Below are 22,751 nucleotides of genomic sequence, written 5' to 3' on the forward strand. Positions count from 1 at the left end.
CTACAAGCATGGAAAGTAAACTAATTAAAAGCTACAACTAATTTTTTTTGGTTTTTCTTAAGGTTTATTAAACACACAAGAAGAAAGCATAAAAAGGAAAATAAACTAGCATGGATGATACAATGAAAAAGTATGAGCACCGACATCTAGCAATGAGTGTGTGAACATAAATGTAATGTCGGTGAGAAATACATACTCCCCCAAGCTTAGGCTTTTGGCCTAAGTTGGTCTATGGCCACGGCTGACCTGGCGGATATCCATAATAGTAGTTGGGGTCGTACTGCGATGAAGAAGACTCCGATTTCCACTGGTTGGCAATCATCTCCGGATCCCACTGGTAATTAGACTATTGTGGAGGATCAACTTGTGGTTCCGGCTCTGGCTCTGTGGCTGATGTAGGGTTCCGATAGGCGTGAATAGCCTCTAACGGAGCAGGGTACTGGCCTGTAGATAAATCAAACAAGGAAGGAGCAGGCAGGGTAATAGTCTCAGGATGATGTTTATCAAAGAACAATTTGTATTTAAGCTCTCCTTCCCTATTCTTAACAATAAAATCATGTGCCACCATACTCTTATAATCTAAATAAACACGAGGCAACAATTTTTCTTCCTTCTCATAATGCCTAATAGGTATGTTGAAATATGCAGCTAGGCGTGAAGCATAGATGCCTCCAAAGATGGGGCCCTTCGTACGGTTCAGACTTAACTGTTTAGCAATAGTGCCGCCCATACTAACAGAGTTATCACTGAATAACCCGTGGAGCAAAATAATAATATCAGGAACACTAAGGTTTCCACAGTTTCCGCGACCAATTAAGCAACGACTAGAAAATAATGCAAAATAGCGTAAAACAGGAAAATGTATGCTAGTTATTCATGCATCGGAAACCTTCCTCGTTTCCCCTACAGTGATGATATCAATAAACCCATCCACATCGCTGCGATGTGGTTCCTCTGTCGTGCCCTCGAAAGGGACCAAACAAACCCGAAAAAAATTATAAAGTGACATCTCCTTATGCTCATCATATAAATAAAACTCCACCGTAGGTTGTGAGCTCCTAGAATGGAAATGAAAGTTTTGCACAAAGATTTTTGTGAGTAAGAGATATTGATCGCATTGGTTGTGGAGGAAAGTGGTGAGGCCTGCATTCTTAGCCAATTCATAAAAATATTCATAAATCCCGGCTGCTCTCAAGAAATCATCGGAAGGCCATTCACACGACCGAACCTCCGCGGTGCAAGGCAGATTATACTTGGGATTCTATGCCTTTTCCTTCGAGCTTCGGCTCGATGAGCCCCTCAAAAGCCTCTTCATTATTTTCTGAAAAATTCTGAAATTTTTAGTAACTTCAAAATAAAAGTAAACCAAACTCAATAATATTGATAGCAACTACTCCTACAAGTGCCTAGGGCCTATATCATGCATCGAAACTAGTCGGAACCATATAAATTTGACATGCAAGCTCAAGAACATGGTCACCTAGGCAGCAAAAATTTGCAATGAATAAAGCACTAGAACAAAAACTAATTAGACCAATGGAGGAGTCACATACCAAGGAACAATCTCCCCAAGCAATTTTGTGAGAGGTGCTTTGAGAAGGAGATCGAAAATGGCAGCAAGATGAGCTAGAACTCGTGCTTGAGCTTGATATTCGTGTTTGTGGGAGGAAGAAGTGTGTGGGTGCAGGAATAAGTGGAGGAGGGCCATCACGGGCCCACGAGGCAGGGGGGCACGCCTAGGGGGTAGGGCGCGCCCTCCACCCTCGTGGGCAGGTGGGTGACCCCCTGTTGTGTTCTCAGTGCCAAATATTCTCAAATATTCTAGGAAAAACCATATTTAAATTTCATGGCATTTGGAGAACTTTTATTTTCGGGGTATTTTTATATTGCACGGGTAATCAGATAACAGATAGAAAAATACTATTTTTATTTTATTTAATATAAATAACAGAAAGTAAAAGGAGGGTACAGAAGGTTGTGTTTTCTAGTTTCATCCATCTCATGCTCATCAAAGGGAATCCACTAACAAGATTGATCAAGTCTTGTTAACGAACTCATTCCGAATAACGTGGAACTGGAGAAATTTCGAATAACACTATGTTACCTCAACGGGGATATGCACATACCCAATAATAAGAATATCATATTTCTTCTTGACAGTAGGAAGAGGAAATTCAAAACCTCCAAATATAATCGATGGAATTTTTCCAATAGAGTTGATACTATGAACTTGAGGTTGTTTCCTCGGAAAGTGTACTGTATGCTGATTACCATTAACATGAAAAGTGGCATTGCCTTTAGTGCAATCAATAACAACCCCTGTAGTGTTCAAAAAAGGTCTTCCAAGAATAATATACATACTATCGTCCTCGGGAATATCAAGAATAACAAAGTCCGTTAATATAGTAACGTTTGCAACTACAACAGGCACATCCTCACAAATACCGACATGTGTAGCAGTTGATTTATCAGCCATTTGCAAAGATATTTCAGTAGGTGTCAACTTATTCAAATCAAGTCTGTGATATAAAGAGAGAGGCATAACACTAACACCGGCTCCAAGATCACATAAAGCAGTTTTAACATAGTTTCCTTTAATGGAGCATGGTATAGTTGGTACACCAGGATCTCCAAGTTTCTTTGGTATTCCACCCTTAAAAGTATAATTAGCAAGCATGGTGGAAATGTCAGCTTACGGTATCTTTCTTTTATAAGTGACAATTTCTTTCATATACTTAGCATAAGTATTCATTTTGAGCATATCAGTTAATCGCATACGCAAAAAGATAGGTCTAATCATTTCAGCAAAGCGCTCAAAATCCTCATCATCCTTTTTCTTGGATGGTTTGGGAGGAAAAGGCATGGGTTTCTAAACCCATGGTTCTCTTTCCTTACCATGTTTCCTAGAAAAAAAGTCTTCCTTATCATAACGTTGATTCTTTGATTGTGGGTTATCAAGATCAACAGCAGGTTCAATTTCTATATCATTATCATTACTAGGTTGAGCATCATCATGAACATTATCATCAACCTTATCACTAGTTTCAGGTTCATTACCAGATTGTGTTTCAACATCAGAGATAGAAATATCGTTTGGGTTCTCACGTGTTTCAATAACAGGTTCACTAGAAGCATGCAAAGTCCTATCATTTTTCTTTTTCTTCCTTTTTGAAGGACTAGGTGCATCTATATTATTTCTCTGAGAATCTTTCTCAATTCTCTTAGGGTGGCCTTCAGGATACAAAGGTTCCTGAGTCATTCTACCACCTCTAGTCATAACTCTAACATCATTATCATTATTCTTACTATTCAATTCACTGAGAAAATCATTTTGAGCTTTAAGTACTTGCTCTACTTGAGTGACAACCATAGAAGCATGTTTACTAATAAGTTTAAGTTCACCTTTGACATTATCCATATAATCACCCAAGTGTTCGAGCATATTTGAATTGTATTTCAATTGTCTACCAAAATAAGCATTAAAATCTTCTTGCTTAGCCATAAATTTATCAAACTCATCTAAGCATGGGCTAGCAAACTTAGTAAATGGGATTTCAGCTTTATCATATCTATAGAGAGAATTTACCTTTACTACCTGTGTCGGGTTATCTTGACCATGAGTCTCTTCAATAGGTAAAGGATTAAGATCATATGTTTCTTCAACAGCGATAAATTAAGACCGTGTATTTCTTCAATAGGAGGTAAATTCTTAACATCTTCAGCTTTAATACCTTTTTCCTTCATAGATTTCTTTGCCTCTTGCATATCTTCAGGACTGAGAAATAGAATACCCCTCTTCTTCGGAGTTGGTTTAGGAATAGGTTCAGGAATTGGCTCCAGAGGTGTCCAATTATTTTCATTTGTCAACATATTATTCAATAGAATTTCAGCTTCATCCGGTGTTCTTTCCCTAAAAACAGAACCAGCACAACTATCCAGGTAATCTCTAGAGGCATCGGTTAGTCCATTATAAAAGATATCAAGTATTTCATTTTTCTTAAGAGGATGATCAGGCAAAGCATTAAGTAACTTGAGAAGCCTCCCCCAAGCTTGTGGGAGACTCTCTTCTTCGATTTGCACAAAATTATATATATCCCTTAAAGCAGCTTGTTTCTTATGAGCAGAGAAATATTTAGCAGAGAAGTAATAAATCATATCCTGGGGACTACGCACACAACCAGGATCAAGAGAATTAAACCATATCTTAGCATCACCCTTTAATGAGAATGGAAATAATTTAAGGATATAAAAGTAACGAGTTCTCTCATCAGTAGTGAATAGGGTGGCTATATCATTTAATTTAGTAAGATGTGCCACAACAGTTTCAGATTCATAGCCATGAAAAGGATCAGATTCAACCAAAGTAATTATATCAGGATCAACAGAGAATTCATAATCCTTATCAGTAACACAGATAGGTGAAGTAGAAAAAGTAGGGTCAGGTTTCATTCTAGCATTAAGAGATTGCTGATTCCATTTAGCTAATAACCTCTTGAGTTCGTATCTATCTTTGCAAGCTAAAATAGCTAAAGAAGCTTCTTTATAAAAAACATAACCCTTAGGAATAACAGGCAAGTCTTCATCATCACTTTCATCAGTATTATCAAATTCAATAATTTCATTCTCTCTAGCCCTAGAAAGTTGTTCATCAAGAGATTCACCAAGTGGCACAGTAGTATCAAGCATAGAAGTAGTTTCATCTTAAGTATCATGCATAGCAGAAGTGGCATCATCAATAACATGCGACATATCAGAACGAATAACAGAAGCAGGTTTAGGTGTCGCAAGCTTACTCAAAACAGAAGGTGAATCAAGTGCAAAGCTAGATGTCAGTTCCTTACCTCCCCTCGTAGTTCAGGGATAAATCTTGGTTCTTGGATCTTTCAAGTTCTTCATAATGATAAGTAGATATAAATCCCAAGTGACTCAAAGAATAGAGCTATGCTCGCCGGCAACGGAGCCAGAAAATAGTCTTGATAACCCACAAGTATAGGGGGTCGCAACAGTTTTCGAGGGTAGAGTATTCAACCCAAATTTATTGATTCGACACAAGGGGAGCCAAAGAATATTCTCAAGTATTAGTAGCTGAGTTGTCAATTCAACCACACCTGGAAACTTAATATCTGCAGCAAAGTATTTAGTAGCAAGGTAATAAGATAGTAGTGGTAACGATAGTAAAAGGTAACGGTAGCAAAAGTAATGTTTTTGGTATTTTGTAGTGATGATAGCAATATTAACGGAAAAGTAAATAAGTGAAGAACAATATATGGAAAGCTCGTAGGCAATGGATCGGTGATGGAGAATTATGCCGGATGCGGTTCATCATGTAACAATCATAACCTAGGGTGACACAGAACTAGCTCCAGTTCATCAATGTAATGTAGGCATGTATTCCGAATATAGTCATACGTGCTTATGGAAAAGAACTTGCATGACATCTTTTGTCCTACCCTCCCGTGGCAGCGGGGTCCTAGCGGAAACTAAGAGATATTAAGGCCTCCTTTTAATAGAGTAACGGAACAAAGCATTAACACATAGTGAATACATGAACTCCTCAAACTATGGTCATCACCGGTAAGTATCCCGATTATTGTCACTTCGGGGTTAATGGATCATAACACATAATAGGTGACTATAGACTTGCAAGATAAGATCAAGAACTCTCATATATTGATGAAAACATAATAGGTTCAGATATGAAATCATGGAACTCGGGCCCTAGTGACAAGCATAAAGCATAGCAAAGTCATAGCAACATCAATCTCAGAACATAGTGGATACTAGGGGTCAAACCCTAACAAAACTAACTCGATTACATGATAGATCTCATCCAACCCATAACCGTCCAGCAAGCCTACGATGGAATTACTCACGCACGGCGGTGAGCATCATGAAATTGGTGATGGAGGATGGTTGATGATGACGATGGCGACGGATTCCCCTCTCCGGAGCCCCGAACAGACTCCAGATCAACCCTCCCGAGAGGTTTTAGGGCTTGGCGGTGGCTCCATATCATAAAACATGATGAATCCTTCTCTCTGATTTTTTTTCTCCCCAAAACCAAATATATAGAGTTGGAGTTGAGGTCGGAGAAGCTCCAGGGGGGCCACGAGGTAGGGGGGTGTGCCCAAGGGGGGCAGGCGCGCCCCCACCCTCGTGGACAGGTGGTGGGCTCCCTGGCCTTCATCTTTTGCAAGGATTTTTTTATATTTTCCGAAAAGTTGTTCCGTGAAGTTTCAGGTCATTCCGAGAACTTTTGTTTCTGCACATAAATAACACCATGGTAATTCTGCTGAAAACAGCATCAGTCCGGGTTAGTTCCATTCAAATCATGCAAGTTAGAGTCCAAAACAAGGGCAAAAGTGTTTGGAAAAGTAGATACGACGGAGACATATCAGTGAGCATCATGAAATTGGTGATGGAGGAAGGTTGATGATGACGATGGCGACGGATTCCCCTCTCCAGAGCCCCGAACGGACTCCAGATCAGCCCTCCCGAGAGAGTTTAGGGCTTGGCGGCGGCTCCATATCATAAAATGCGATGAATCCTTCTCCCTGATTTTTTCTCCCCGAAAGTGAATATATGGAGTCAAGGTTGAGGTCGGTGGAGCGCCAGGGGGCCCATGAGGCAGGGGTTAGGGCGCGCCCCCCACCCTCGTGGACAGGTGGAGGCCCCCTGACATGGATTCTTCTTCCAGTATTTTTTATATATTCCAAAATAATTCTCCGTTGATTTTCAGGTCATTCCGAGAAATTTTATTTCTGCACAAAAATAACACCATGACAATTCTGCTGAAAACAGTGTCAGTCCGGGTTAGTTCCATTCAAATCGTCCAAGTTAGAGTCCAAAACAAGGGCCAAAGTGTTTGGAAAAGTAGATACGACGGAGATGTATCAACTCCCCCTAGCTTAAACCTTTGCTTGTCCTCAAGAAGTTCAGTTGATAAACTGAAAGTGATAAAGAAAAACTTTTACAAACTCTGATTGCTCTTGTTGTTGTAAATATGTAAAGCCAGTATTCAAGTTCTCAGCAAAGATTATGAACTAACCATATTCACAATAAACACTTTATCAAAACAATCATGATATAATATAACAAGATGGTATCTCGCTAGCCCTTTCTGAGACCGCAAAACATAAATGCAGAGCACCTTTAAAGATCAAGGACTGACTAGACCTTGTAATTCATGGTAAAAGACATCCAGTCAAGTCATACTCAATGTAAACTAACAGTAATGAATGCAAATGACAGCGGTGCTCTCCAACCGGTGCTTTTTAATAAGAGGATGATGACTCAACATAGAAGTAAATGGATAGGCCCTTCGCATAGGGAAGCGGGGATTTGTAGTGGTGCCAGAGCTCGGTTTTGAAATAGATATGAATAATATTTTGAGCTGTATACTTTCATTGTCAACATAACAACCGAGAGATCTCGATATCTTCCATGCTACACACATTATAGGCGGTTCCCAAACAGAATGGTAAAGTTTATACTCCCCCTCCACCAACAAGCATCAATCCATGGCTTGCTCGAAACAATGAGTGCCTCCAACTAACAAGAGTCTCGAGGGAGTTTTGTTTGCAGTTATTTTGATTTGATTTGCATAAAGCATGGGACTGGGCATCCCGGTGACCAGCCCTTTTCTCGTGAGTGAGGAGCGGAGTCCACTCCTCTTGAGAATAACCCGCATAGCATGGAAGATACAGCCAACCCTAGTTGATACCTGAGCTATTCGAGCATACAAAACAAAATGTTTATTTGAATGTTTAGAGTTTGGCACATACAAATTTACGTGGAATGACAGGTAGATATCATATATAGGTAGGTATGATGGACTCATATGGAATAACTTTGGGGTTTATGGAATTGGATGCACAAGCAGTATTCCTGCTTAGTACAGGTGAAGGCTAGAAAAAGACTGGGAAGCGACCAGCTAGAGAGTGGCAACAGTCATGAACATGCATTAAAATGAATCAACACCGAATGCAAGCATGAGTAGGATATAATGCACCATGAACATAAATATCGTAGATGCTATGTTGATTTTGTTTCAACTACATGCGTGAACATGTGCCAAGTCAAGCCACTCAAATTGTTAAAAGGAGGATACCACCCAATCATAGCACATCACAACCATTTTAATAGCATGTTGGCACGCAAGGTAAACCATTATAAGCTCCTATCTAATTAAGCATGGCATAAGCAACTATAATCTCTAATTGTTATTGCAAACATGTTTATTCATAATAGGTTGAATCAGGAACGATGAACTAATCATATTTACAAAAACAAGAGAGGTCGAGTTCATACCAGCTTTTCTCATCTCAATAAGTTCATCATATAATCATCATTATTGCCTTTCACTTGCATAACCGAATAGTGTGGATAATAATAATAATAGTGCACGTGCATTGGACTAAGCTGGAATCTGTAGGCAGTCAATTCAAGAGAGAAGACAAGGTAATATAGGCTCTTTATTAAATCAACAATAATGCATATGAGAGCCACTTTAACATTTCATTATGGTCTTCTCCTCTCGACCCCCAAAGAACAAGAAAGAAACTATTTACACGGGAAAGCTCCCAACAAGCAAAAGAAGAACAGGAAATCTTTTCGGGTTTTCTTTTAATTTACTACTACTACAGGCATGGAAAGTAAACTAACTAAAATCTACAACTAATTTTTTGGTTTTTCTTAAGGTTTTTCAAACACACAAGAAGAAAACAAGAAAATTAAAATAAACTAGCATGGATGATACAGTGAAAAAGTATGAGCACCGACAACTAGCATGAGTGTGTGAACAGGAATGTAATGTCGGTGAGAGATATGTACTCCCCCAAGCTTAGGCTTTTGGCCTAAGTTGGTCTATGGCCACGGCTAGCCTGGCGGATATCCAAAGTTGTAGCTGGGGTCATACTGAGATGCAAAGGCATTTGCCTGATGAGCTGCAGCTTGGAGGCGAGCTGTCTCCGCCCTCCTCTCGTACTCGGTCGCCTCCTCCCTAGTTATAACATATCTCCCCTTTGCCTGAAAGTCAAAGAAAGTAGGAGCAGGAAGAGCGACGTGATAGGTGCGTCGTCTGTCAAAGATTAGTCGGTACTGGAGGAACTGATCGTTCCTCTCAACAAACTGATGACGAACCATAGCATCATAATCTAGACAAGAAGGGGGCAACTCAATATCATCTCCATGTATGGGTATCTCAAGAAAGTTAGCTATACGAGTTATATAAATTCCATCAAAGAAATATCCATGAACACGATTATTATGCAACCTACGTGAAACTATAGCCCCCAAGTTGTATTGTTTATCTTCTAAAACAGCGCTCCTGAGAACGCTAAGATCGGGTACACACATGTGACATGCATCTTTCTATGAATAGAGATTATTGTCACTTCGGGGTTGCCGGATCATAACACATAGTAGGTGACTATAGACTTGCAAGATAGGATCAAGAACTCTCATATATTAATGAAAACATAATAGGTTCAGATCTGAAATCATGGCACTCGGGCCCTAGTGACAAGCATTAAGCATAGCAAAGTCATAGCAACATTAATCTCAGAACATAGTGGATACTAGGGATCAAACCCTAACAAAACTAACTCAATTACATGATAGATCTCATCCAACCCATCACCGTCCAGCAAGCCTACGATGGAATTACTCATGCACGGCAGTGAGCATCATGAAATTGGTGATGGAGGATGGTTGATGATGACGATGGTGATGAATTCCCCTCTCTAGAGCCCCGAACGGACTCAAGATCAGCACTCCCGAGAGGTTTTAGGGCTTGGCGGCGGCTCCGTATCGTAAAACATGATGAATCCTTCTCTCTGATTTTGTTCTCCCCGAAACCAGAGGGCCCACGAGGTTTTAGGGGTTAGTGGAGCATCAGGGGGCCCACGAGGCAGGGGGCGCACCCAGGGGGTAGGGCGCGCCCCCCACCCTCGTGGACAGGTGGAGACCCCCCTAATGTGGATTCTTCTTCCAGTATTTTTTATATATTCCAAAATAATTCTCCGTTGATTTTCAAGTCATTCCGAGAACTTCTATTTCTGCACAAAAATAACACCATGGCAATTCTGCTGAAAACAGCGTCAGTCCGGGTTAGTTCCATTCAAATCATGCAAGTTAGAGTCCAAAACAAGGGAAAACGTGTTTGGAAAAGTAGATACGACGGAGACGTATCAAGCATCTTCATCGAGGAACTACTATTCTCATGCAGCATCTTCCAGTCGGCGTTCTCCTCCTCCAGCAGGTCGAGCTCGTGGCAGGGCTTCACCTTGCCTCTTGAAGTTGCAGGATTTTGTCGGTCGCCTTCTTCTCCGAGGGAATGCTCTTCTTCAGCAGCATCACCAAGTCGGCGGTCTACTCCCCCTACTCATTCAGCTCAACGGGCATGTCGTCGAGGCTCTCCTTCAGCAGCTCCACCAAGCCGTGGATGAACTCCTTCTGCTTTGAGGTGCTTATTGAGCTGGTCGGGCATGCCGCCATGTTCGCCTCCACAGCTAGGCCGCTCCTGGGAGCCATCGCCTGCCCGTGAGAGATCTTTCGAGGTCTCTGCGAGGCGGTGAGCCCTCTCTTTTTTTCCGCAGCCTTGGTGGCTGCTCCCTTGTTACGAGTAGTTCGGATGGTTCTCAACCTAGAGCTCTGCACACCGGCCATGGCAAGGACGGACATACAAGAAAGACTTATGAGGAGGAAGAGGTAGAGTGATTTTTGGCTAGGTACACTACAAAAAAAAGACACATCCGTGACATTTTGGGCCTAATGAATTTTTTTTCTGTCATACATATGACACTTCTATGACGATAATTGTGACAAAACTTGGTATCATCATAGATGTGGTGGCTCCTACTTCTATGACAAAAAATCATGACAGAAAATGGGATTTTCGTCCTGGGCGGGCCGGAGACGCAGCTGCATGACATTTTTTGGGCCGTCCATGACGGAAAAAACCATGGTAGAAGCGAGGGCGAGGAAAATTTCAGGGAGTTCCCGGTTACGGTGGGAGGTCAGGGGCCAAGTGATGCGCGTTTCTCTCGTACGCGTACGCGCGTGTGTGCGAGGCGTTGGCTCTAACTAAACCCGAGCGAGGCGTTGGGCTCTAACTGAACTCGAGCGATTGCACTGCAGGCTATGCGTTACTGAACCCGAGCAATCGATCGATGGCTGTTAACTGAACCCGATCGAGCGATTCCTTCGCTACTGCTGCTAACTGAAGCCGATTGATTGGATGAACAGTGAGCGTTGCAGGGGGGTTGGATGAACAGTGAGCGGTGGCGTTGCCTCTGGATGAACAGGACCCCATGGTGTGGAGGGCTGGATGAATAGTAGATGATGGAGGGGTGCCCGTGGAGGGGTGGTTGAACAGGACCCCGTGGTGTGGAAGGCTGGATGAACAGTAGATGGTGGAGGGGTGGTTGAACAGTAGCCGGTGGAGTAGCGCGTGGTGGAGGATGGATGAATAGGAGCCCGTGGAGGCTGGAGGAGGTCGACGGTGGAGATGAACAATATCCCGTGGAGTCCCGTTTTGTGGTACGCCACACCCCTCCCGATGAACAGGACCCCCGTTTCAACCGTAGGAGCTCCGTTTCGTCCGTTTTGCGGTACGCCACACCCCTCCCGATCAACAGGACCCCTTTCGACCGTAGCAGGTCCGTTTCCTCCGTTTTGCGGTACGCCACACCCCTCCTGATCAATAGGACCCCCATTTCGACCGTAGGAGGTCCGTCTCCTCCGTTCCGCGGTACGCCAGGCCTCGTTTCCATCGCATGTTCCGTCCAAGCCCTCCTGATGAATACGACCACGCATTCTGTTCCGACCCAGCCGGTTGGCTCCCATGCCTTCCGTTGCCTCCCGATGAACACGACGCATTCCGTTGCCTCCCAGTGAACACGACGCATTCCGTTGCCTCCCCATGAACACGACGCATTCCGTTGCCTCCCCATGAACACAACGCATTCCGTTGCCGCCCCATGAACACGACGACGACGATGTTTCTCCGTTCCGACCCAGCCATGTACACGAGCCCTGGCCGTATGTATGCGTGAGTAGGCGTTCGAGACCCTGCCCGTATGTACACATACGTGGCCGTATTTTCTTTCTTGCACCCTGTCTGATGTACGTACGTGTACATGCTATGTGTGTGCCTCTACTACAACACGTGCGCGCCTCTACTACGACACGTGCGTGCCTCTACATCGACCAGTATGTACGTACACGTTCGCGACCAGAATGACAATGGTACGTACGCTTCGACCAGGTGGGTCCCGACTGTCAGGCAATCCTTGCCTGCAAAGATGTAGCTGGTGGGTCCCAGCAGTCAGGGGGGCGAATCGTTTTTTTTTGCCCGGACGCACTTCCTTGTGTGCGAAGGTGTAGCTGCTGGGTCCCAGCAGTCAGGGGGGCGAATCATTTTTTTTGCCCGGACGCACTTCCTTGCATGCGAAGGTGTAGCTGGTGGGTCCCAGCAGTCGGGGGGCGAATCATTTTTTTCGGACGCACTTCCTTGCGTGTGAAGATGTAGCTGGTGGGTCCCAGCAGTCAGGGGGCGAATCGTTTTTTTTTCGGACGCACTTCCTTGCGTGCGAAGATGTATCTCATGGGTCCTAGCAGTCAGGGGCGAATCATTTTTTCATGAAATACGGTGGCCCGTCCGGTGGGTCCCCGCTGTCAGGTGGAGAAATAATTATTTTGCGCATAATAAGGAGGCACTTCCTTGCGGCTGCCGTGGACCCAGCTGTCAGCCTCTCCACGTACAGTCCACGTCCGATGGAAGTCATTCCTTGACCACGTTGACCATGCCGCGCAGAGAGCACCAGGGCGGTGGACGACGGCGAGGCCTAGGAAGGGGACGACGCGGAGCCGGGGAAGATGCGGCAGTGGATGCACACGCGGAGAGGAGTACAAGGGTTCACTGGTTCGGTTGCGCTGTCGTCGCCGCATAATAACAGGGGGTGTGGGTGAGTGGAGGGATGGCCTGGCTAGCGGTGGGAGTAGTAGGGGCGGTGAGGCCTCCGCGGCAGCACAGCCGGCCACGGGAGGCAGGAGCAGGCGGCACGACTGGCGCTACTTTGGGCGGCTGGAGCAAGAAGACCAGAGGTTGAAGAAGCACGATGGCCGTTGGATGGACATCGTATGGTCACTGCAGCTAGAATCGTTTATATTGACTAAGTTGACAAAGCCCTTGGTACGTCAACTTAGTAGGCCCACAGGTCAGCTTCCGAAATGGTGCGCCCCAGATGTCAGGGGGAGGAATCGTTTTTTGGGCGGGTGAAGCTAGAATATCCGAGATTGAAGAAGAAGCACGGCATCCGTTGGATGGACATCCAACGGCCACTGCTGCTTGAACCGTGTGTTGACTATAAGTTGACAAAGCCTTGCATTCGCGTCTACTCTGTTTTTTTAGGGGACGCGTCAACTTAGTAAGGCCAGAAGTGTGTGGCAGAGAACTTATAGCCCATTTGAGATTTGTAAGAATGTGTAGCCCATTGTTGAATTCTAATGGAATTTACTACAGCCCATTTACAGTTTGTTAAAAGTACATCCCATTTCAACCAACCGTTCAAAACAGAATTCAATAAAATTTCCCACATTTTGATGGGATCCGAAATATTTTTATCCCGAAATTTCTAGTCAGACTAAATACAATTTCAATATAAATTTATATTACGTAAAAATCCAACGAAACATTGTGCTCGCAACAATTAATGAAATTAAAATTTTCAATATCCAAAAATAATATTTTATAAAGTAATCATGTGTTTGGTGCATTTTTTTATAGTTACTGCCCAGTTTTTATAATTACATCCCATTTATTATTTCTTAAAGCCCATTTTCTTGTTAAGCCTAATGCATCCCTCCTAGGAAAGATTTGCAGCCCAGCGGGGCAAAGAATAACACCTTGCCTGGGTATTCCTAAAAAAAGTATAGCTGGGCTAGCCATTTTCAGCTTGAAAAAAATTAATATCTGGGCTGGATATCTGGCCTGGGCTAGACGGGCCACAGCCCACCCAGTTAATACCTGCAGCGATGTTTTTGTTTTTGTTCAGAGGAGAAAAATTAATATCTAGGCTAAACATCGAAAAACTCTGAAGTGCTCACACCTCAAAAACACAAATACTGCTCGAGCTGCTTGGTCCCAGCTGTCGGCCGCTTCTTGTGCAATTCTCTCGTTTATTGACTACTCCCTCCTTTCCGGTTTATAAGGCTCAATTCAAAAATATCACCAACCAAGGTAGATGATGAGTGGTGGGATATTTTTTGTAGTTTGCAAAAGCACCCAATTAATGCTCTTGTTTTCCTCAAAAAATTATGTTTACGAATGCATTAATTGTAATGCATGCATGCATAAAGTGCATGCATTGGTCAGTTTTCTCTTAATACTTGCATGCAATGATTTAATGCACCTTGAAGTCTGAACATGTGATGGGGAACAACCAAATTGAGCCTTATAAAATGGAAAAACTAAAAAATTTAGATAATCCCTATAAACCGGAAAGGAGGGAGTACTACATAGGTTGACAATGGTGTGGGACCGTGATGTCACGAAACCAGGAGGAAGCAAAATAAATTATAGTTATATATATAATAAGGAGGCACTTGCGTACCTGAGGCTATGGACATGGTGGGTCCCCATTGTCATCCTCTCCAAGTAAAGTCATCTCCTCGCCCGCGCGCGCTTTCTGCCCGAAACAGTCAGCGCCGCCCTCCCCGCTTCCTGGTGTAGGCGATTGCTCCGCCTTCAAATGACACAAGTGTCGTCCGTCCGTCCATCTGCCGCCCACATTAATGATACGCGGTTGCCGAGGCGGCTACTCCGGTGCCACACGTTCGTCCCTCCGCCCGCCCACCATTGCTATATAAACTGCTGCGCCGGCCATAGCCGCAGTCATCCGCATCCGTTCCCTTTCTCCTGTCCACACCACTACTTCCCAGCATGGCTTCCTCGCGCTCCAACGCTCTTCGGGACGGGCGGACGATGGACCACAAGGAGATGGCAGCCATTGCTGCCGACCGGCTGGCCGGCAGACAGCCGGAGGACGACGACGTCCCAATGGAGAACATGGTAGTCGACGATCCGGCGCCAACCCCCTTGTAGGATCAAAAGTATGTCTAGAGGGGGTGATTAGACTACTTGACCAAATAAAAACTTAACCTTTTCCCAATTTTAGTTCTTGGCAGATTTTAGCTAATTTAGGACAAGTCAAGCAATCATCACATAATTCAAGCAAGCATGCAAAGAGTATATAGGCAGCGGAAAGTAAAGCATGCAACTTGCAAGAATGTAAAGGGAAGGGTTTGGAGAATTCAAACGCAATTGGAGACACGGATGTTTTTCCCGTGGTTCGGATAGGTGGTGCTATCCTACATCCACGTTGATGGAGACTTCAACCCACGAAGGGTAACGGTTGCGCGAGTCCACACAGGGCTCCCCCCAAGGGTAACGGTTGCGCGAGTCCACACAGGGCTCCACCCACGAAGGGTCCACGAAGAAGCAACCACCCACAAAGGGTCCACGAAGAAGCAACCTTGTCTATCCCACCATGGCCATCGCCCACACAGGACTTGCCTCACTAGCGGTAGATCTTCACGAAGTAGGCGATCTCCTTGCCCTTACAAACTCCTTGGTTCAACTCCACAATCTTGTCGGAGGCTCCCAAGTGACACCTAGCCAATCTAGGAGACACCACTCTCCAAGAAGTAACAAATGGTGTGTAGGTAATGAACTCCTTGCTCTTGTGCTTCAAATGATAGTCTCCCCAACACTCAACTCTCTCTCATAGGATTTGGATTTGGTGGAAAGAAGATTTGAGTGGAAAGCAACTTGGGAAGGCTAGAGATCAAGATTCATATGGTAGGAATGGAATGTCTTGGTCTCAACACATGAGTAGGTGGTTCTCTCTCAGAACATATGAGTTGGAATGGTGTATGTGTTCTGATAGCTCTCTCTTCGAATGAAGAGGAGGTGGAGGGGTATTTATAGCCTCCACACAAAATCCAACCGTTACACACAGTTTTCCAATCTCGGTGGGACCGAATCAAAAAACTCGGTCGGACCGAAAATGTAAACCTAGTGACCGTTAGAGATTTTCGGTGGGACTGACATGCAACTCGGTAGGACCGATATGGTTAGGGTTTGGGCATAACGTAATCTCGGTGAGACCGATTACACAAACTCGGTGAGACCGAATTTGGTAATTAGCTAACCAGAGAGTTGGTCAGGCAAACTCGGTGGGACCGATTTGCTCTTTCGGTGAGACCGAAAAGTTACAAAGGGGAAACACTGAATTTACATTGCAATCTCGGTGGGACCGATTCGCTCTTTCGGTGAGACCAAAAAGTTACGAAAGGGAAACAGAGAGTTTGCAACCCCATCTTGGTGAGACCGAGATCCCTATCGGTAGGACCGAATTGCTAGGGTTTGGCAGTGGCTTATGACAAATGAAACTCGATGGCACCGGATAGGAAGAATCGGTAGGACCGAGTTTGGCTTAGGGTTTAGGTCATATGTGGAAGTGGGAAAGTAGTTGAGAGTTTTGGAGCATATCACTAAGCACATGAAGCAAGAGGCTCATTAAGCAACACCTCATCCCTCCTTGATAGTATTGGCTTTTCCTAAAGACTCAATGTGATCTTGGATCACTAAAATATAAAATGAAGAGTCTTGAGCTTTTGAGCTTGAGCCAATCCTTTGTCCTTAGCATTTTGAGGGTTCCACTTTCACATCCATGCCATGCCAATCATTGAGCTTTCCTGAAATAATTATCTTGGAATAGCATTAGCTCAATGAGCTATATGTTGTTATGAATTACCAAAACCACCTAGGGATAGTTGCACTTTCAATCTCCCCCTTTTTGGTAATTGATGACAACATATAGATCAAAGCTTCGACAAATGATAATAAGCATGAAATATATCATCGCTTTGAGAAGTATGTGATAAGTAAGAGCTCCCCCTAAATTTGTGCATATTTAAAATTTTCTTTGGACTGCAAATGCACAAGGAGTTAGAGTCATGGGTTACTCTTCCATGTCACATACATCTTGGTGGAGCGCTTAAAATGATAAGAGTGAAATACATGCACTCATCACCAAGAATAGTGAAAGATCACATAAGATAGATAAGATAATGGCATTAAGCAAGCATTAAGTGTAGCTTATGATCAAACACATGATCATCAATGTCTCACAAATAATGACGTAGTATCTCAAGCACTCAAAAGCAAACAAGTTTGGAAAACCACCAAATAAAGCAAGAGAGAAAAGCAACACTCTCTCTCTCGAAGCCTATGATCTATACATTTTTCTCCCCCTTTGGCAACAAGTTACCAAAAAGTTCCTAGAAAATGCATAGTACTAGATCGACGCTCAGGCTTGATCTTCTGGTGGTGGTGGAGTCCGGATCACTCCAAGGACGAAGGCTTCGGTAGACGCTGAAGTAGACGCTGGAGTTGAGCTGAAGTAGATGCTAGAGCTGGTGGAACTGAGGCTGTAGCTGGTGCTGAAGTGGTGGCTCTAGTGTTAGAAACTGGCACGGCAGATGACCTCGGGCCTCGTGGCACTCTGGCAAAGGCATGAGTGGTAGTCCTGCCTCTCCTCTCCTGCATGTCCTCCTGGAGCTGCTCCACTTCAGACTGAACTTCCGTTACTTTGACATCCAAGTCATAGAACTTCTGTTCCATGATTCTCTCTAGGCTTTGCTGATTCTGAGTGAGGGTGGCCAAACTTTGCTCAATCCTCAGCGTGGATGCAATCAAGTAACCAAGCTGCTCTTGTTTGGTCTTCAAGAAATACTCAGATGCCTCCTCTTGAGTTGGCATCTTGGCAGCTTTCTCCTTCCTTGCCTTCTCCTTCTTTGCGTATGCTTGGGCAGATGATGGCTCGTTCTCAGTCATGACAACTTGATTGTCCTCAAAATCTGGACGGATGGGCAGGTGTTCCTTGTCCAATAAATATATGCCCGTGCCCATCTTGGAGTTAATGAGCTCCTGGATCTGAGGGGCATATCCGCAACTCCTCTTCTGATCTGCTGCAGTCCTTTTGATAGTTTCCACTATGAGGCTCATCACCTTGAACTTCTGACGCACATCAAATACATGCGGCAAGTTGATCGCATGGCCTCTGATCATCTTGTGATCACCTGACTTGGGCAACAAGGTGTGCCTCAAGATCCAATTGATGGTTGGCAGTCCTGACAGAAGATAGTGCACTGAGCCAAATTTGAAAGTGTCAAGTGCCTCATTTGGAATTTCCTTATACATATTGGACATGGAATTGTGGTCCATTTTCTTCTTGGCATATATGTCCAAGTCATCATCATGCTCCTCTGGGGCATTAATGAGCTGTGCCCACTCAGCCACTGTAGATTGGTACCTTGTACCCTCAGACATCCATGTGATCTTTCCATCTGGGTAAAAGTGTGCCGTGGAGTAGAATTGCATGATCAGTTCCTCGTTCCACTTTGTGAGCTTCTGCCCAACAAAGTCAGCAACTCCACAAGCACTAAAGCTATCATATACTCCCGGGTAGTGTTCCTCCTTCTCCCTCATGTAGGTCCAGTCGACCCATCTCATGTCATAGACAATGGGCTTCTTATCTAGCAGCACTGTCTCATAGAAGTCCTGCTGTTCCTTGGTGTGAAATCTGTAATCCACGGCAGTCCTTCTCCTTGAAGCATACGGATCTGCTTCTCTCCACTTCCTCAGCCCTGAATCTCTCCTGAGCTTCATGTCCTCAGCCACAGGATGAGCATCGTTGTGGTCTGGGATCTTGGGCTTGAGCTTTCTCAGAACATTCTCTTCCTCTTCTTCAGCAACAGTCTCAGGCACTGGGGCCTTGTTCTTCTCAGCTGCAGGAATGCTCCTTGTATTCCTCTTGGGTGCAGAATTGGGCTTGGAGGCAGCTTTGGGCTTAGATGCAGTAGCCCCTGATCTTATGGCATCACCCATCAGCTTGGGTGCCTTGGGTGCTGGTGCAGCTACCTCTTCTTCCTCTTCCTGGTGGCAGCCTTTGGCAAGTTGCTAGGGGTGCTCCTGCTGCCCTCATCTGAAGAGCTGGAGGGACTAGTGCCCTCACTCATGTGCACCTGCTGCTCTGACATGTTCTGGCTGTCACTTTGATCAGACATGCTGCAAGCTCTGACTGCTGACCCTGTGAACAGTTTATAGATGAGGTAGAAAAGATGAGCATCACAAAATGCAGAGATTTTTGCAAGAGAATGATCCAAAAAACTTAGTTTTAGTTTCCCACTTAAATCATCTCGGATCTACCGATTTTTAAACTCGGTGATACCGAAGCAGTTTTGGCACCTGAACTGGTGAACTCGGTTGGACCGAGTCACAGTTCGGTGGCACCGAGACTGCTAGGGTTTCACAGAGTTCCAAAATCGGTCACACTGATAAGTAATTCTCGGTCAGACCGAGTCTCACTTGTGCAATGGCATCAGCCAAATCGGTGGGACCGAGTTTTTCAACTCGGTGGGTCCGAGATGGTTTCGGCGGAAACCTAACCCTAAAATTTTCGAATCAAAGCTAATCTACGGGTGTATTGACTGGATAGGAGTGTTTCAATCGTGGCAAGAATCATGAAGAACACAATGTGCTAGGAATCGGACGGGGAATAGCACTGTGATCGAGTCCATACCCTAGTTCGGCGGAGACTCGCTACGGCGGCAACGGCGGGGCAGAATTCCCGTTGACGGCGACGGAGACCAGCGACTGGAGGCGGCTGGCGGCGAGAAGACGATCCGGAGACCACGAGGGCAGAGCAGGCTATCGCGCGGGCGAAGGGGTTCGGAGAAATTTCCAAAAAAATTCCCGTGATATATATAGCCCGACCCTGTCGGTGTGACCGAGTGGAACAACTCGGTGGCACCGAGATTCATAACTGCAGGCAGTTACTGAAACTCGGTGTGACCGAAATGTTCAAATCGGTTGCACCGAGATCGAAAACCTAGATCAACTTAATGATCTCGGTAGGACCGAAAGTGGGGTATCGGTCAGACCGAGAATCATAAAGAGGTTTTGGAAGTTTAAGTCTATGACGAATCGGGGACTCCGAGCACTCCTCACACAGAGTGGTTCGAATTTGACTTGATTAAATTTTGTGATGCAGCATGAATAGAGTTTGAGACGAGAAAAGCATAGATAGCTAGAGGAGGTTCTTAGGCATTCTTGTCCATCCAGTTGGCAAAAGGAAATAAAACCAAACAATCAAAACAACAAGTGGATGTCCTCGAATGAGTAAAATATGCAACCAGCATGCTCACACAATAAGATGGCAAATGAAATATGTGACAAGGCATGCACAACCAATTCTAGCATCTATCAAGCAATTTGCGATGACAAGGTCATCTATATATGAGTATATTGACTTAGGAGTCAAGTGAGAACACTTGATCATAGGTCATACTCATCGTTTAAGCTCAAGTGGGCTTACCACTTTTACATAAAGCATTGTTGTGTTCACATATTTAGAGTTGCTTTAGCTCAAGTCTTAGAGTAAAGCTCCCCCTAGATGTGATATCCCCCCTTAGAGGGATGAACTAACCTCGGGTTTTGTCGATGATGACTTCATGTAGATGTTGAAGATGTGGATGCTCAATGTTGATGTAGATCACTTGGAGCTATCCATTTGAGTGAATTGCACTTTCAATACCTACATGGGTTAGTCCCACAAGGAACAAACAAGGATATCCATAGACATAGAGTGATGCACACACAAGATGATGTCCATGAAAACTTTTAGGTTACCTTGTCCCTTGTCTTACCAACAAGAGGGTTTGTGACTCCTTGAACTAGTGCAAGATGTGGAAGTTGATTGCACTTGTTCTTGCCAAAATGATAAGAGTGAAGTATGTTGGCGGAGTCACCCTCAAAAACTCTCTAGTTCTTCTTCTTTTGGATCCACATCATCTTGATGGGAATCCTTGGAGTTGTAGTCGTACTTGATGAAGTGGAACTTGAAGTAGTCTTGGGAATCCACTTGACTAAGGTCTTAGGAGCTTCTTCAAATGTGTCAATTTCCTCTTGAAGCTTGTCCTTGTCTTTTTGCTTGTAGTCTTGTGGTGGAAGATCATCTTGAGCTTGTGTCCCCTTGAAAGAAGTATACTTCTCTTGTTGAGGAACAAACTTTGTCTTGGGGTATTGATCTTCTTCCCACTCAATTCCATTGGCATTGAACTTTTGTTCAAAACCAACACCTTGATTCTTCCGGTGCATTCCTTGCTTGCGCACAATTTCCTCGAATTGCTTACTCCCGGCAAGGCTTTTGTACACTCCTTTCTCTATAATTCCCTTCAATAAACTATTTTCTTGCTCAAGTGTAACTTGGCTAAGAGAATCATTAGTGGAATCAAGAGAACTACTAGAAGCAACAATATTGGATTTAGCATGATCATTGTTACTGCTAGAGGAAGAATCTTTCTTGTTCTTGTTACTAGACTTGACTTGAGGCATGTAAGTGGATAAGAGTAAACGCTTGGCAATGTAAGAAGAGCTTTTCTTGCGGAGATCATCATTGACTCAATGATCTTCGAAGATAGTTTCATGAGCTAACTTAAGAGTGTTTAGTTCTTTAGTTAGAGCCTCAATCTTCTCCTTATCATTGTCATTCATTTTATCTTGATTAGCATGTTTAATTGACGTTTCATCATAGTATTCATCACTAGAGTTGTCAACAAGCAAATCATCACCTAACAAGTCATCTTCATCACTATTGAAATCAACATACTCTGGGTGTGTTACCTTAGGACCTTTGGCCATGAAGCATCTTCCAATTCCTTCATTTGGTGAGTCAAATATGTCGTAGGAGTTGGTTGACACAAGTGCTAGACCGGCAACACCTTCATCTTGAGTATCTTCGGAGTTGGAGTGATAACTTCTCTCGGAGTGGCTGTCAGAGTCGGAGCCGGATACCCATTCACCAACATGAGCTTGATGTCTTCGTCTTGTGTAGCTCCTTGATGATTTTTCCTTCCTTTCCGAATCCTTGCTTCTCCGTGAGTATCTTCGTTCATAACGATCATCTCTACTCCTTCTCTCTCTTGGTGGCGATTCTTTGCTTCTTCTTCTTGGAGAATCTTCTCTTCTCTTGTAGGGAGCCGTACACTCATTGGAATAGTGTCCGGGTCTTCCACAATTGTAGCAGTTTCGCTCTCAACTAGAAGATCTTTTGTCATTGTAGGACCTTGACTTGAAGCTTCTATCTTTGCTTCTACTCTTGTAGAACTTGTTGAAGTTCTTCACCATTAAGCTCAATTCTTCATTGAAGTCTTGTTTCTCACTTGATGATGTAGGGGCTTCACATGAGGCTTTATAGGCACCACTTTATTTGTTGTGAAGTTCCTCTTTATCCTTAAGTGACATCTCATGAGCAACAATTCTTCCAATCACCTCCGTTGGCTTGAGATCTTTGTAATTTGGCATCATTTGGATCAATGTGCACACAGTATCATATTTTCCATCCAAGGCTCTTAGAATCTTCTTGATGATGAATCTATCGGTCATCTCTTCACTTCCTAAGCCGGCAATCTCATTTGTGATGAGAGCAAGCCTAGAGTACATTTCAGCGACACCTTCGCCATCCTTCATCTTGAACATGTCAAGTTGGCTTTGAAGCACATCCAACTTGGATTCCTTGACGGAGTCGGTACCTTCGTGCATATCAATCAAAGTGTCCCAAATTTCCTTCGCATTCTCAAGACGGCTGATTTTGTTGAATTCTTCGGGGCACAATCCGTTGAAG

Source organism: Triticum urartu, chromosome 7 (genome assembly GCF_003073215.2).
Source record: "Triticum urartu cultivar G1812 chromosome 7, Tu2.1, whole genome shotgun sequence".
Lineage (NCBI taxonomy): Eukaryota > Viridiplantae > Streptophyta > Magnoliopsida > Poales > Poaceae > Triticum > Triticum urartu.